A 12,690-nucleotide genomic window follows, 5' to 3' on the forward strand; every position below is an offset into this window, starting at 1 on the left:
ACCAGTATTCATGTAGCTATGCAAGTCCACATTAACTGTAGACATCTCTGAAGAACCCAGAGGCTAAGGGGCTGTTTGGGAACCTTTGCGTCCCTGCCTTCACCACAGGACTTGAAGGGAGAGGCTGCAGAAGGACACAGGATTCAATAGTAGCAGTGAAGATGAAGCCAGGAGCCCACAGGATGTGAGAACATGCTAAGACCTGCTTGCCGATGAGGGTCACAGAAGTGGAGACATTCTGGCATTCTGAGGGGCTGAGGGATGGCTCAGCAGCTAAGAGCACTTGCTGTTCTTCCAGAGGACCTGAGTTTGTTTCCTGGCGTCCACGTGGCAGCTCACAGCTGTCTCTAATTCCAGTTCTAAGGTATCTGACACCCTTTTCTAATCTCCAAAGGCACCAGACATACACATGGTGCACATACATGTGGGTAAAACATTTATACACATAAAACATGGAAAAGAAATTAATAAAGTTAATAGGAAATTAAAATTTGTGACATGATCCAGAAGAAGGAAATTCATTCAGGAAAGTAGGAAAAAAAGGAAATGCAACCATAAATGAGTTATTAAATACACCAGGCGTGGTGGCGCACACCTTTGATCCCGGGACTCGGGAGGCAGAGGGAGGGAGATCTCTGAGTTTGAGGCCAGCCTGGTCTATAAATTGAGTTTCAAGACAGCCAGGGCAGTTATACAGAGAAACCCTATCAATCAATCAATCAATCACTCAGTCAATGCAAATGGCTGAAGCAAATTATGATCAGCATGCATAAGGATCCTGGATAAATACAAATGTAGCAAAATACAAGATTACAAAAGCATCCACCCATACAGAATTCTAAATAAGGTCAACCGTGGGTATATAAATGATTAGCATATCACAGGAGACACAGATCAACAAGTTCTGTCTAAAATATGAGTATACTGCTCGTAGGATAGGCCAAACAGGTCAAAGCTGAATAAAGATCTAGGCATGCAGAGTACCAGGATTTAACTGGACTCATAGGGAATAGTGTACCCACCAGGCAGATTTATTTTCATCATGCAGCGGAAATTAAAGGAAAATCAACTACCAGTCCACAGAGGAAGTGACAATACATTCCAAAATTGGCATAAGATTTTTTGATATAATAATGTAAACATAATTGCAAATAAACTTGAAAAGGTTTTACACTTTAGGTGAGAGAGGAAATTATGAAGAAAAATATCAAATTCCCTCCCCCCCCCCCACACACACACCAAAACCACATTTCATAGAAACCTGTATGGACTGATCAATATTTACCACACATTTCAAAAAAAAAAAGTGTCCAGCATTCAACTCAGGAGATTAGCACAAATGAACAGAGCAAACTCAAGCAAAAAAGAATCGTAAAGATGAGGCTGGTAACCAGCAAGATTTTGCTGAAAGGGCCCTGATATAGCTGTCTCGTGTGAGGCTATGCCAGTGCCTGGCAAATACAGAAGTGGAGGCTCACAGTCATTTATTGGTTGGAACACAGGGCCCCTAATGGAGGAGCTAGAGAAAGTATTCAAGGAACTGAAGGGGTCTGCAACCCTATAGGTGGAGTAACAATATGAACTAACCAATACCCCCAGAGCTCGTGTCTCTAGCTGCATATGTAGCTGTGGATGGCCTACTCAGTCATCATTGGGAAGAGAGGCCCCTTGGTCTTGCAAACTTTATATGCCCCAGTACAGGGGAATGCCAGGGCCAAGAAGTGGGAGTGAGTGTGTAGGGGAGCAGGGTGGGAGGGAGGTATAGGGGACTTTCAGGATAGCATTTGAAATGTAAATGAAGAAAATATCTAATAAAAAATTGAAAAAAAAAAAAGATAGGGCTGGCGAGATGGCTCAGCAGGTCAGAGCACTGACAGCTCTTCCAAAAGTCCTGAGTTCAAATCCCAGCAACCACATGGTGGCTCACAACCATCTATAATGAGATCTGATGCCCTCTTCTGGTGTGTCTAAAGACAGCTACAGTGTACTTATAATGTACTTATAATAAATAAATCTTTGGGCTGGAGCAAGAGCGAGCAGTGTTGACCAGAGTGAGCAGAGGTCCAACAATTCCTAACAACCACATGAAGGCCCACAACAATCTGTACAGCTACAAAAATAAATAAATATAAAAAAAATACTAAAGATAGGAGCTGGGATCTAGAAACTAGAAAACAGGGAAGGCGGGCTGTGCAGAAAGTGGCTCAGTCCGGAAAGTGCTTGCTTTGAAAGCACAAGGACCAGAGTTCATCCTTCAGACCCACATAAAAAGGCTGGTGTGGTCCCAGCCACTTGTCATCCCAGTGCTGGGGTTGTGGAGACACATCAGTCCCTGGGGCTTGCTGCCAGCCAGCCTAGCCTAACTGGGAGCTCCTGTCTCCAAAGCTAAAAAGGAGGAATAACATTGAGGTAGTTCTCTGGTTTCTGCATGCACGAACACATAACCTGCATACATGTGCAAGTGTGCACATATGCACACACACACATGAGCTCACAAATAAGAAAGATGACTGTAAGGATGGGAAGTGGAATCTGGAAGCAGCTGGAGAGAGCAGTTTGGAACCTTCTGGCAATTGTGATCATCTGTGCAAAGGCATTTTTTTTGTTTTGTTTTGTTTTGTTTTTCCAGACAGGGTTTCTCTGTGTAGCCCTGGCTGTCCTGGAACTCACTCTGTAGACCAGGCTGGCCTCGAACTCAGAAATCTGCCTGCCTCTGCCTCCCAAGTGCTGGGATTAAAGGCATGCGCCATCACTGCACAGCATGCAAAGGCATTTTCTTATAAATGCAAACTTAGGAAATTGTCCCAAGAAACACAACAGCAGGGCACATCATCAAGTGCGTTAGCTATCTCAGCACTTCCTTGAGGGTAATATTGTTATCTTCACCTGCAGACATGGAGAACATGCATTCTGCTCATAGGATAGACAGGCCAAACAGGTCAAAGCTGAATAAAGATCTAGACATGCAGAGTACCGGGATTTAACCGGGCTCATAGGGAATAGTGTACCCACCAGGCAGATTTGTTTTGATCATGCAGTGGAAATTAAAGGAAAATCAACTACCAGTCCACAGAGGAAGTGACAATACATTCCAAAATTGGCATAAGATTTTTTGATATAATAATGTAAACATAATTGAAAATAAACTTGAAAAGGTTTTACACTTTAGGTGAGAGAGGAAATTATGAAGAGAAATATCAACCCCCCCCTACACACACACACCAAAACCACATTTCATAGAAACCTGCATGGACTGATCAATATTTACCACACATTTCTACTGTGATACTGAAGTCTCATGAGCCTTCCTGGAAGAGACCAAACCTGGTTATGAGATGAGACTGTCATGACAGTGCCTTCATATCCACCCACTTGTACATACATGCACAATACATATGTGTGTGTGTAAACTATGGGGCACAGGAAAATGCAGAAGAGAGAAGCCCCTTTCAGGCAGCCAGAGCCCCAAGTCTAGAAACAGGCATCAGCCCGGATGAAGGCCCAGAACACTGCTCCCCAGGAAAACGCTTCCCTCTACCCAAGTCAGAGCTGACCCTTCGCAAACGTGTAACAACACATGACTCCCCCAGCTGTGCTGGGATGTTTCCCAAGGTCCCCAGCTGTGCTGCAAGCACCCTGCCCATCCTTCATCCCCACACTCACTGTGTGCCATTGTTTCATCACATGCCCTCTGAGTATCTATCTCTTTTGTGCTGGATCTCTGGCTAGAGGCGGAACCATACACAAGACCCATCACTCCTGTCCTAACAACCAAATAATCTAGTGTTAGTGGATATGGTCAACAACAGTATCAGCTCTTGGCCCCAGCTGGGATGTCTTCTGGGTAGGTTAAGTCGGGAAAACTAATATAGGAGGCTTACACCTGATCTAGAAGATGGAATTCCCCCTTCCTCCTCCTCCCTCTCTTTCTCCTCCTCCTCTTTCTCCTCTTCCTCTTCCTCTCCTCCTCCTTCTTCTCCTTCCCTCCTCCTCCTCCTCCTCTTTCTCCTTCTTTTTCTCCTCCTTTTTTTTTTGAGACAGCATTGTGTAGCCCAGGCTGGCCTAGAACTCATGAGCCTCCTGCCTCTGCTCTCAAGTGCTAGGATTACAGTGTGTACCCCCATGCCCTCCACACAGGTCCCTTTCCAAGTCAAAGACTTAGGGAGGGAGGGTGTAGCCCAGTTGGTAGAGCATTTGAACCATCCTATGCAAGCCCCTACGTTCAATCCCAGTTACGAGAATTGTATATAGATCCACACACAACATCAGTATACCTGGTGTCAGCAGACTACAAACCACATGGCTATGAACGGATATGCTTTCTATAGAAATAGCCTTCTCTCTGAAATGTAACGTATTTATGAGAAGTTGGACAGACGTCAAGCGGATGGCTCAGTCAAGTTTTCCAAACTGAGCTCAGCCGTATACACAGAACCACCCAGATCTCCACAGGAAACTTCATACGCCCTGCAGGCTCCCTCGTATCCCATTTCCAGTCACAGACCCTCAAAGTCACCCTTCTCCCATCCTTAGCCATAGAGTTCCCTGGGCTGAGCTCCCAGCTTGATAGGTAGGTCCTCATTTCTGAGTCTCTCCACGTTATTGAACAGTTGTAAGTCCTACCCTCCTTGCTGCCACATCCGACAGCATAATTGACTTATCCTTTTTGCTGATAGGCACTTGGATCATTTCCAGGTTGAGGCTGTGGCAAATGGTGCTGTGCTAAGCATTTCTGCGTGTGTCTTGGGGCACGTTTCTCCGATGGGAACGGGACTGCTGAGTCGGGGGATATTCCGCTTTCCTGCTGTATTAGTTTTCTGCTGCTGCCATAACAAATGGCAGCGAATGTAGACCACGTTCAGAGCAACCATGATTTATCAGCTCGCACTTCTGTGGTCCAGGACCTCCAGATTGGCTTAGGCGCTGTCTTTGCTGTAGGACACAAGACAGAGGTATCAGCGGGTTGGCTTTTATAGTGAGGAGGGAATCTGGGAGGCACATGCTTCCTCCAGGCAAACTTCCTCCATTGGCAAACTCCAGGCCTGTGTACTTGTGTGATGGAGGTCTCTAGCTCCTTGCCACTAGCTAAGGGAAGTTATCTTAAGTCTTCTCTTTCTAGTCTTTACAGGTGGTCCCTGCAACTCAGAGCCAGCAGTGCAGTTCAAAGCTCTCTCTACGATTCTCTGCCACATCCATTCTGCTTTGAGGAGTTCGTATGATTGAGTTGGGCCCGTGGCGACAGTCCAGGCGAATCTCCCCGATTTCAGCCCTGGCAATTGTACATCGCTATGGTCTTCTTTGCTATATAATACAACCGGTTCACAGGCTCCGGGGATGAGAATCTGTGAAGGGTCAGTTATCAGCAGCTTCCAAAATTATCCTTCCCCGTTGTGTCCCACTAGTGCGGAATGAACACCTCTGTAACCCTTCACACCTCCGTCCTTGTCATGACCACATTAATTAGTCAAATAAGGCATCTTACCTTCTGCTTTCTCTTTCCAGTGGGTGTGCAGTAGCCCCCATGTAGCTCAGATCACAATTCCATGATGGCTCCTATGGTTTGGATCTGGAATGTTCCCTAAAGACCAGTGTGCTGAGGGCTTGGCTGGCAGCCTGTGTGCTACTGGGAGGTGGTAGTGGAGTCTCCAGGAGGTGGGGCACAATGTAAGTCAAATCATTTGGGGCATGCTTTTACAGTAGTCATTAGAACCCCAGCTCCTTCCTGTCTTTCTGCTTCCTGGATGCCAAGAGGTAGAGGCAGCTTCCTCCTCCACATGTATCTACCATGATGCTCAGCTTCACCACAGTCCAGAGCAGCAGGACCCAATGACTATGGGCTGACAGCTCTGAGATGATAAGCCAAACAAACCTTTCCTCCTTTTGAGTGACAGTCTGTAATGTCACAGCATTGGGACACCGAGTAACAATGATTTCAAGTTAATACTCTTTCATATATTTATTGGCGTGTAAACAACCTTTTGTGAAATTCCTTTTGGGGATTTATATTTAATTTTCATTATGTGTGTGTGTTGTGTGTGGATATGGGCATGTGGATGTGGGTACCCTCAAAGTGCAGAAGAGGACATCAGATCCTTTAGAGCTGGAGTTGCAAGCAGTTGTGAGTACTGCCCGGCGTGGGTGCTGGGCACAAAGCTCAGGTCCTCTGCACTGGAGGTACGTGGTCTTAGCCCCAGAGAAATTCTCTTTCAAGCCCTTTACCCATCGTTTTTTCAGAGATCTCAATGAAATATTTTTTATTTTTAATCAATTTCCTCTCTTTTTCTGTATCTTATATTCTCATTGTTATTTTAAATGCCTTGTTTGCTCACTCCAGTGTCTGGACTATTTTGAATTACACTTGTAATATATATATATTTATATATTTATATACATATATAATATATATACACAACAAATCATTATAATATATATAAACACATATACACACAAACACACACATACACACACACACACACACACACACATATATATATATATGTGTGTGTGTGTGTGTGTATCACATCTATGGTAGTCTGTCTTGTATTTTATTTTATTTTTCTTCCTCCTCTTCTTCTTCCTCTTCTTCTTCCTCCTCCTCCTCTTCTTCTTTTTCTTCCTCTTTTGTGCTGGTTGTTGAACCTATGTTAATCAGAGCTCTAACAAATGCACTGTATCCCCATTCCTATTCACTCTTCTACAGTGCACTAAACATTGAGGGTTTTTATTTGTTTGCTTAACTGCAGATTCTCTCACTGGTGGCTGCCCCCTCCCTCCCTTCCTTCTGTTTGACACACTGGGGTGGGTGGATTACCTCAGTCTAGACAAGCATTGGTGCCAGTCTGAATGAACCCGAGTGCTCCGTTTCCTGAGCCTCTAAAACCTCAACTGAAGGAAGCAGAGCTTTGCTCACGGAAGAGTTGTCCTTCACCCACACACCCTCAAAATTGGACTACTGTCTTGTTGTGGAAACAGACCTTCTTTTGGCAACCCTGTGTCCATACTCTCCAACTTGGCTGCTTTACCTCTGCAAAAATTCCAGAGTCTCTGGTGGTTTTCCTGTCTCTCTGGCAGTGGTTTCCTGCCAGAACCTAAGATGGGATTCACACGCTCTGCCAGGTTCTGAAGTGCGAAGGGTTCCCACCAGGTGAAAAGTGAGAGTTCAGGGCCAATTCGCTGCCCCTCTGTGGTCTGCATGGGTTGCCTGCTGCATTTTCATGTCCCCTGTCCAGGGTCCTGGTCTCCTAATCCCTGGGAGATGAGAAGATTTAATGCAGCTCTCAGTATCGAGAAGATACCCAGCCCTGCAGTTAATTCGCAGGTACATTAGGGAGAATCTAGCCTCAATATCCCAACCCCACACAACACACCCAAAATTACTAAAACATGAAACCTTTCCCTCCTCTTCCTCTTCCCTCTCCAATCCTCCCCCTCCCTTTCCTGATATTTTTATGTGCCCTTTAATGCTATTATGGAAATCTACAATTTGAGATTATTGGCACAAGGCTTGCTATTGGTCATAGTGTGGCTCAAGGCTAGTTTTGAATACAAGCATAAGAACATATTAACTTTCAGAGTCTTTGTATTAGTCACACTCTTTAATGCTATGGCAGAATATCTGAAGGGGAAAAAAAAAAACAACTTTAGGGGAGTAATTATTTATTCAGTATCAAGGTTTTGAGGATTCCGGGAAGTTCATGGTTACTTAGTCCTTTGCACCCGGCAGAACATTTATAGTGCAGGAGCATGCTCACCTCATGACAGACAGGAAGATGATGGACAGACCAATGGACAGATAATGGACAGACAGACAAACAGTTGGGGGAACTTTGTGGGAGCAGACTAGGACTCTACCATAGCCTTCAAGGTGCAAATATTTGGATTATTTTTAATGCCACCAATCTCTTTAACAACCACACCCTTCTTGTCCTCAACTTTAAACATGCTTCTTTCTGTGGCGAGACCACAGATTTTCTCCATCTTTCTTTTTTCTATTCTACTCTATTCTTTCTTTCTTTCTTTCTTTCTTTCTTTCTTTCTTTCTTTCTTTCTTTCTTGTTTACTTACTTATTTATTTTTAGATATGGTCTCTCTGCATATCCCTGACTGTCCTGGAATTTAATATGTAGACTAGGCTTCAAACTCAAGAGATCCTCCTGCCTCTACGTCTTGAGTGCTGGCATTAAGGGGTGCCCCATCTTGCCTAGGCAGGATGTATATTTTCAAATCTTTTTTTTACTCCTGATTCTCATTGTAAATGTGGCTAAAAGCAGCGAGTAACAACCATGCCACAGTTTGTACCTGTGCTGTGTTTACAGTTCCTCTGGAAAGCCAGACCTAGTTCCAGAGTCCTCTCAACTACTCAGGGAGCTGAGGCAGGAGGACTGTGAATTTAAGATTTTTCTGGAGCTACAAAATTAGTTCAAGACCAGCCTGGGCAACTTAGTGAAACCCTATGTCTTAGTTTAGGTTTCCATTGCTGTGAACAGACAGTATAGCCAAGACAATGCTTATAAAGGACAATGTTTAATTGGGGCTGGCTTACGGTTTCAGGGGTTCAGTCCATTATCAAGGCAGGAAGCATGGCAGTGTGCAGGCAGACACGGTGCTGGAGGAGTAGAGAGTTCATCTTCATCCAAAAGTAACCAAGTGGAGACTGTCAAAGCTCCCACAGTGACTTCCTCCAATAAGGCCATAGCTATTCCAATGAGAATACACCTCCCTGTGGGCCAAGCATCCAATCTCTTGAGTGTATGAGAGAGTTGAACCATTATACCCTATCTAAAAAATAATGTTTTAATGGGAAAAAGGATTGTGGATAGAGTTCAATGGTAAGGTACTTACTTAGTATGCACAAGGCCTTGGGTTCAGTCCTCAGCATCTCCAAAAGAAAAAGAAAAAAGAGGGAAGGAAGGAGGGAGGGAGGGAGGGAAAGGAAGAGGGAGAGGGACGGAGGGAGGGAGGGAGGGAGGGACGGAGGGAGGAAGGGAAGGAGGGAGGGAGGGAGGGAGGGAGGGAGGGAGGGAGGGAGAGAGGGAGGGAGAAAGGGAAGGAGGGAGGGAGGGAGGGAGGGAAAGTAAGAGGGAAGAAGGGAAGGAGGGAGGGAGGGAGGGAGGGAGGGAGGGAGGGAGGGAGGAAGGGAAGGAGGGAGGGAGGGAGGGAGGGAGGGAGAGAATCTGTTTTGTTACCTTTAAACTCTGTCTCCCATAAAGTCTCAGGAGGTAGAAATATACAGAGAAGTCCTTTGCCAGACTACAGCATGAGCCACCTTGGTCCAGTTCCCAGCACACTGTGCCTGTGCCTGTCTGAAGTCTCACGAGAAGTCTTCTGCTGTCTGCATTCCCAATGGGGTTCTGATCTCCCGAGTTCCCACCATCACTGCCAGTTAAGATGAGCATACAACACTTCCGAGCTCTCTAGCCTGCTTTTCCAAAGTCTTCAAATTTCCCCCACAACCACTTCCAAAGGCCTGAAGACCTCATCACCAGGGTTAGCAACAGCAAACACTCTTTCTCATTATCACACACAAGCGGATGGCAACAAAAGGGAAGGGATTACTCATGTCAGTCCACGGTTTCTGAAGGTTCAGGCCATGGTCACTTTGTCCTTGGACAGAGCATCATCGTGGCAAGAGGCTGTGATGAGGACCTTGACCTCATAGCAGACAGAGGAAGAGGACCTGACTCGGGTCCTGGAGTAACCTGCGAATGAATGCCTCAGTGGTCTATAACCTCTGGCTGGGTTCTTCCTCCTCAGATGTCACAGCCTCCAAAGTAGGACCAGCATCTGGGAACCAAGAGACTGATATAATGGGGAACGTGTCAAGTTAAACCACACTAAGGGGCAGTCAGCCAATACAAGGAGGCAGGCTTCTGCCCTGGAAAAGCATGAGGACCAGTATCTAGGATGCAGGCCTGAGCATCTCTGTGCTTCTGACTCTACTTATAACCATAGATGTGCAAATAGCCATGGCCCAACAAGGATGCAGAAACTGCTCTGACCCTGGACTCAACCTCCGACATGCACAAACTGGAAAAGGCACTGCCTGTGGCTTAGTGTGGTGGAGGAGGGAGGTGACTGGGCTTCAGGTAAGACCTACAAGAATTTGGGTGTTCCAATAGGTATTTTGAAGAAGGCAGGTTCTGTGCCCTCTGTAATCTCAGCCATCTGTATTCAGTACAGTTCCCACAGAGTCTCCAGGAAGACAGGCTTTAGTTGGCCGTGATGGTCACCATCCTAACAATGCGTCCTTTATGAGTTGCCCCTCCTTCCCTGCTCTAGCCCTGGCTCCCTGGAATCTCCTTCCACCTCGGCAACCTCCAGTCTTATCTCAGGCTCCATTGCCAGGATCCCATCTGAGATAGCATCCTTTAGTTACAGGCTAGCATCATGATGGTACTAGGAACCCATCCTACCTACATCCAGATCCATGCTTACTCTACACATACCTCTCTCACACACACACGGAGTCATGCACACCTCACATACATAATGTACATGCAGATGCACCACATACCGCATACATATCACACCCAAGTGTTCTGCATGCATGTGTAGAGTATAAACACCACCATTCATCACATACTGCATACATTTAGCACATGCAGACCCGTACTGCACATATATACACATATGGGCACTCTTGCTTCCTCCTCCTCCCAAGTCTTCACTCATACTCTGTGGGAAGGCAGAATCCTGGTGTGTAAACAATAAGAGATTCTCTCTCTCTCTCTCTCTCTCTCTCTCTCACACACACACACACACACACACACACACACACACCTCCTTGTAGCTGACTGTAGCGTGACTTTCTCCTAGTGCTCTGTCTGCCCTTGTAGTAACGTTGGAGGGCTTTCATCAGACCCAAGAACGGACAGTTTATGGGCTCTGCTGATAAAGTGCATTGGCTGGAGCCCAAAGTTCTGTCGTCTTTGTTCTTGCATTTTATTGGTGATCCTGTTCGGCCACCTTGCAGGCTGTCAGGCTTCCCTGAGTCACCTGATGCATTTATGCCAAGGCTGAGACAGAATGCCGCTGAGGACCTGCACAGGGTGTCTATGGCCACTGAAACCCAAGGGTCTCCTTCTTTTACCCCAAGGACCCAATTCCAGACTGCACTCACTAGCTGTCTTCAGGACTTTCCCAAGATTTCCTTTGGCCACACAGTCTCACCACCTTCTGGGAAAGGGTGCCTCAGCAAACCTCACAACTACTACCTACCCAACAGCCACCCCTGGGAAATTTCCCCCTCACCCCTCACCAACCCAGAATCTCCCACTCCTCTCAAGTTCTCCTGTCCTGTATCACTAAGCCCTGTGGCTTTTCCTTTCTTGTATCTGCACCATTCACTGACCCTGTCTAGGGTCTGTGCTTCTCAGCTCTCCTCTGCCTGCCCCCTCTACACTGGTTCATGCTGCTTGCTTCTCCCTCTTATGCCCTCTCAGTGACAACCTTGTGGGATGAACTTTTGTGGTCCAGACCACTGTGAATGGGAGATGCAATCCAGAAAACCAAGGCAGGGGGCTTCTTAGGAGCCAAGGTAGTTGGGGATGTACCATCTCCTCTTGCTGGGAATGCTTTGGGCAGAACTGGGGCTAATTTGTCCCTAGGGCCACAATCAAGAACACGACCTACCTCTTCCTAGTATTCAGGAGGTTACTCCAGCCCTGCTCCCTTCCACCTTGGCTCCCAGCACTCTCCCCACTGGAGAGTCAAAGACTATGATTTAACTACCCTAGGAATCAACATTGCTTCTCCCCCCCCCATGTTTTAATAACCAATAAACTCCGCTTGAGTGAATTGAGTTGGGTTCCTGCCACAATTCATCAGGAGGTTCTGCCAAAGCAGAAGACAGATGTCCTGACCTCTGCAGTGAGACACGCCTGGATGGAGCCAGGGCAGAAGGTCACCAGGTCCTGTGTTGGCTCCTTCTTTTCACTTAAAATTATGACCGCCCTGCTTTATCTTTCTAGCATCGCAGTGCCTCCAGAGCCATGAAACGCAGCTATGTCCCTCACTATAGGGAGGAGGGTGTGTGCAGTCTTCGCCATTCTTTTGACACTTAGCCTGTGCCAATAGGACTCCAGGACACAGACCACCCAAAGTTCAGTGGCCGTTGTAGGAGAGGCCAGGACTCAGCCTTGAAGCAAGTGTGACCTGGGTTTCGGGATTCCAGAGGCTGGTCCAGAGAAGAGGTATGGCCTGATGGCAGTTTAAGTGCTGGGGGCTCGGGGACCAGGCTTGGGAGAGCACCACAGGAGCAGTTTTAGCACGCGGGACTTCCCTCAAGCGAGGGGAAACGAATCACATTGAGGGTCCCGAGCGCATTCCTGGACATTGGGTCTTGATCCCGGGAGCTGGGAGCAGAGGAGAGGCTTGGACAAGGCGACGGCATGCGGAGTGGACAGGGAGGGCAGCGGGCAGCGTTGCGTTGCGCTGCGCGGACTCGGGCGGCTCCACCCGCGCTTCCCTGTGCGGCCGCGAGGGGGCTCCGCGCTGCTCAGGCCGGGCCAGGCGCACGGGCGGGCTGCGTGCGGGATCGCGGCGGGCTGCGAGCGGGCGAGCAGGCAGCGCCCGGTCCACGGTGCAGCGGCTGCAGCGGGCGCGGCGGGCGCTGCCGATGGGCCGGGCCCGGGCTGCCGGAGCGCCGGGAGCCGGTGAGTAACGCGCGGTCAGGAGACACACCTGCGCTGC

The 12,690-nt window shown here is 47.4% G+C and overlaps 1 protein-coding gene across 4 annotated transcripts in view; it reads left to right on the plus strand.

Moving 5' to 3' along the window:
• Positions 1–11,854: 11,854 nt before the first annotated feature.
• Rasgef1c (RasGEF domain family, member 1C) overlaps positions 11,855–12,690 on the plus strand; it is a 79,055-nt gene continuing 78,219 nt past the window's right edge. Inside the window, exon 1 of one of the 4 annotated variants that reach the window (XM_030246404.1) lies at positions 11,855–12,191. The gene's annotated coding sequence lies outside the window, so the exon portion shown is untranslated. Of the gene's footprint in view, positions 12,192–12,508; positions 12,654–12,690 lie in introns of those variants that run through there. The other 3 variants (XM_006534378.3, XM_030246405.1, NM_029004.1) reach the window with 3 other exon arrangements.

This window comes from Mus musculus, chromosome 11 (genome assembly GCF_000001635.26).
Source record: "Mus musculus strain C57BL/6J chromosome 11, GRCm38.p6 C57BL/6J".
Classification (NCBI taxonomy): domain Eukaryota; kingdom Metazoa; phylum Chordata; class Mammalia; order Rodentia; family Muridae; genus Mus; species Mus musculus.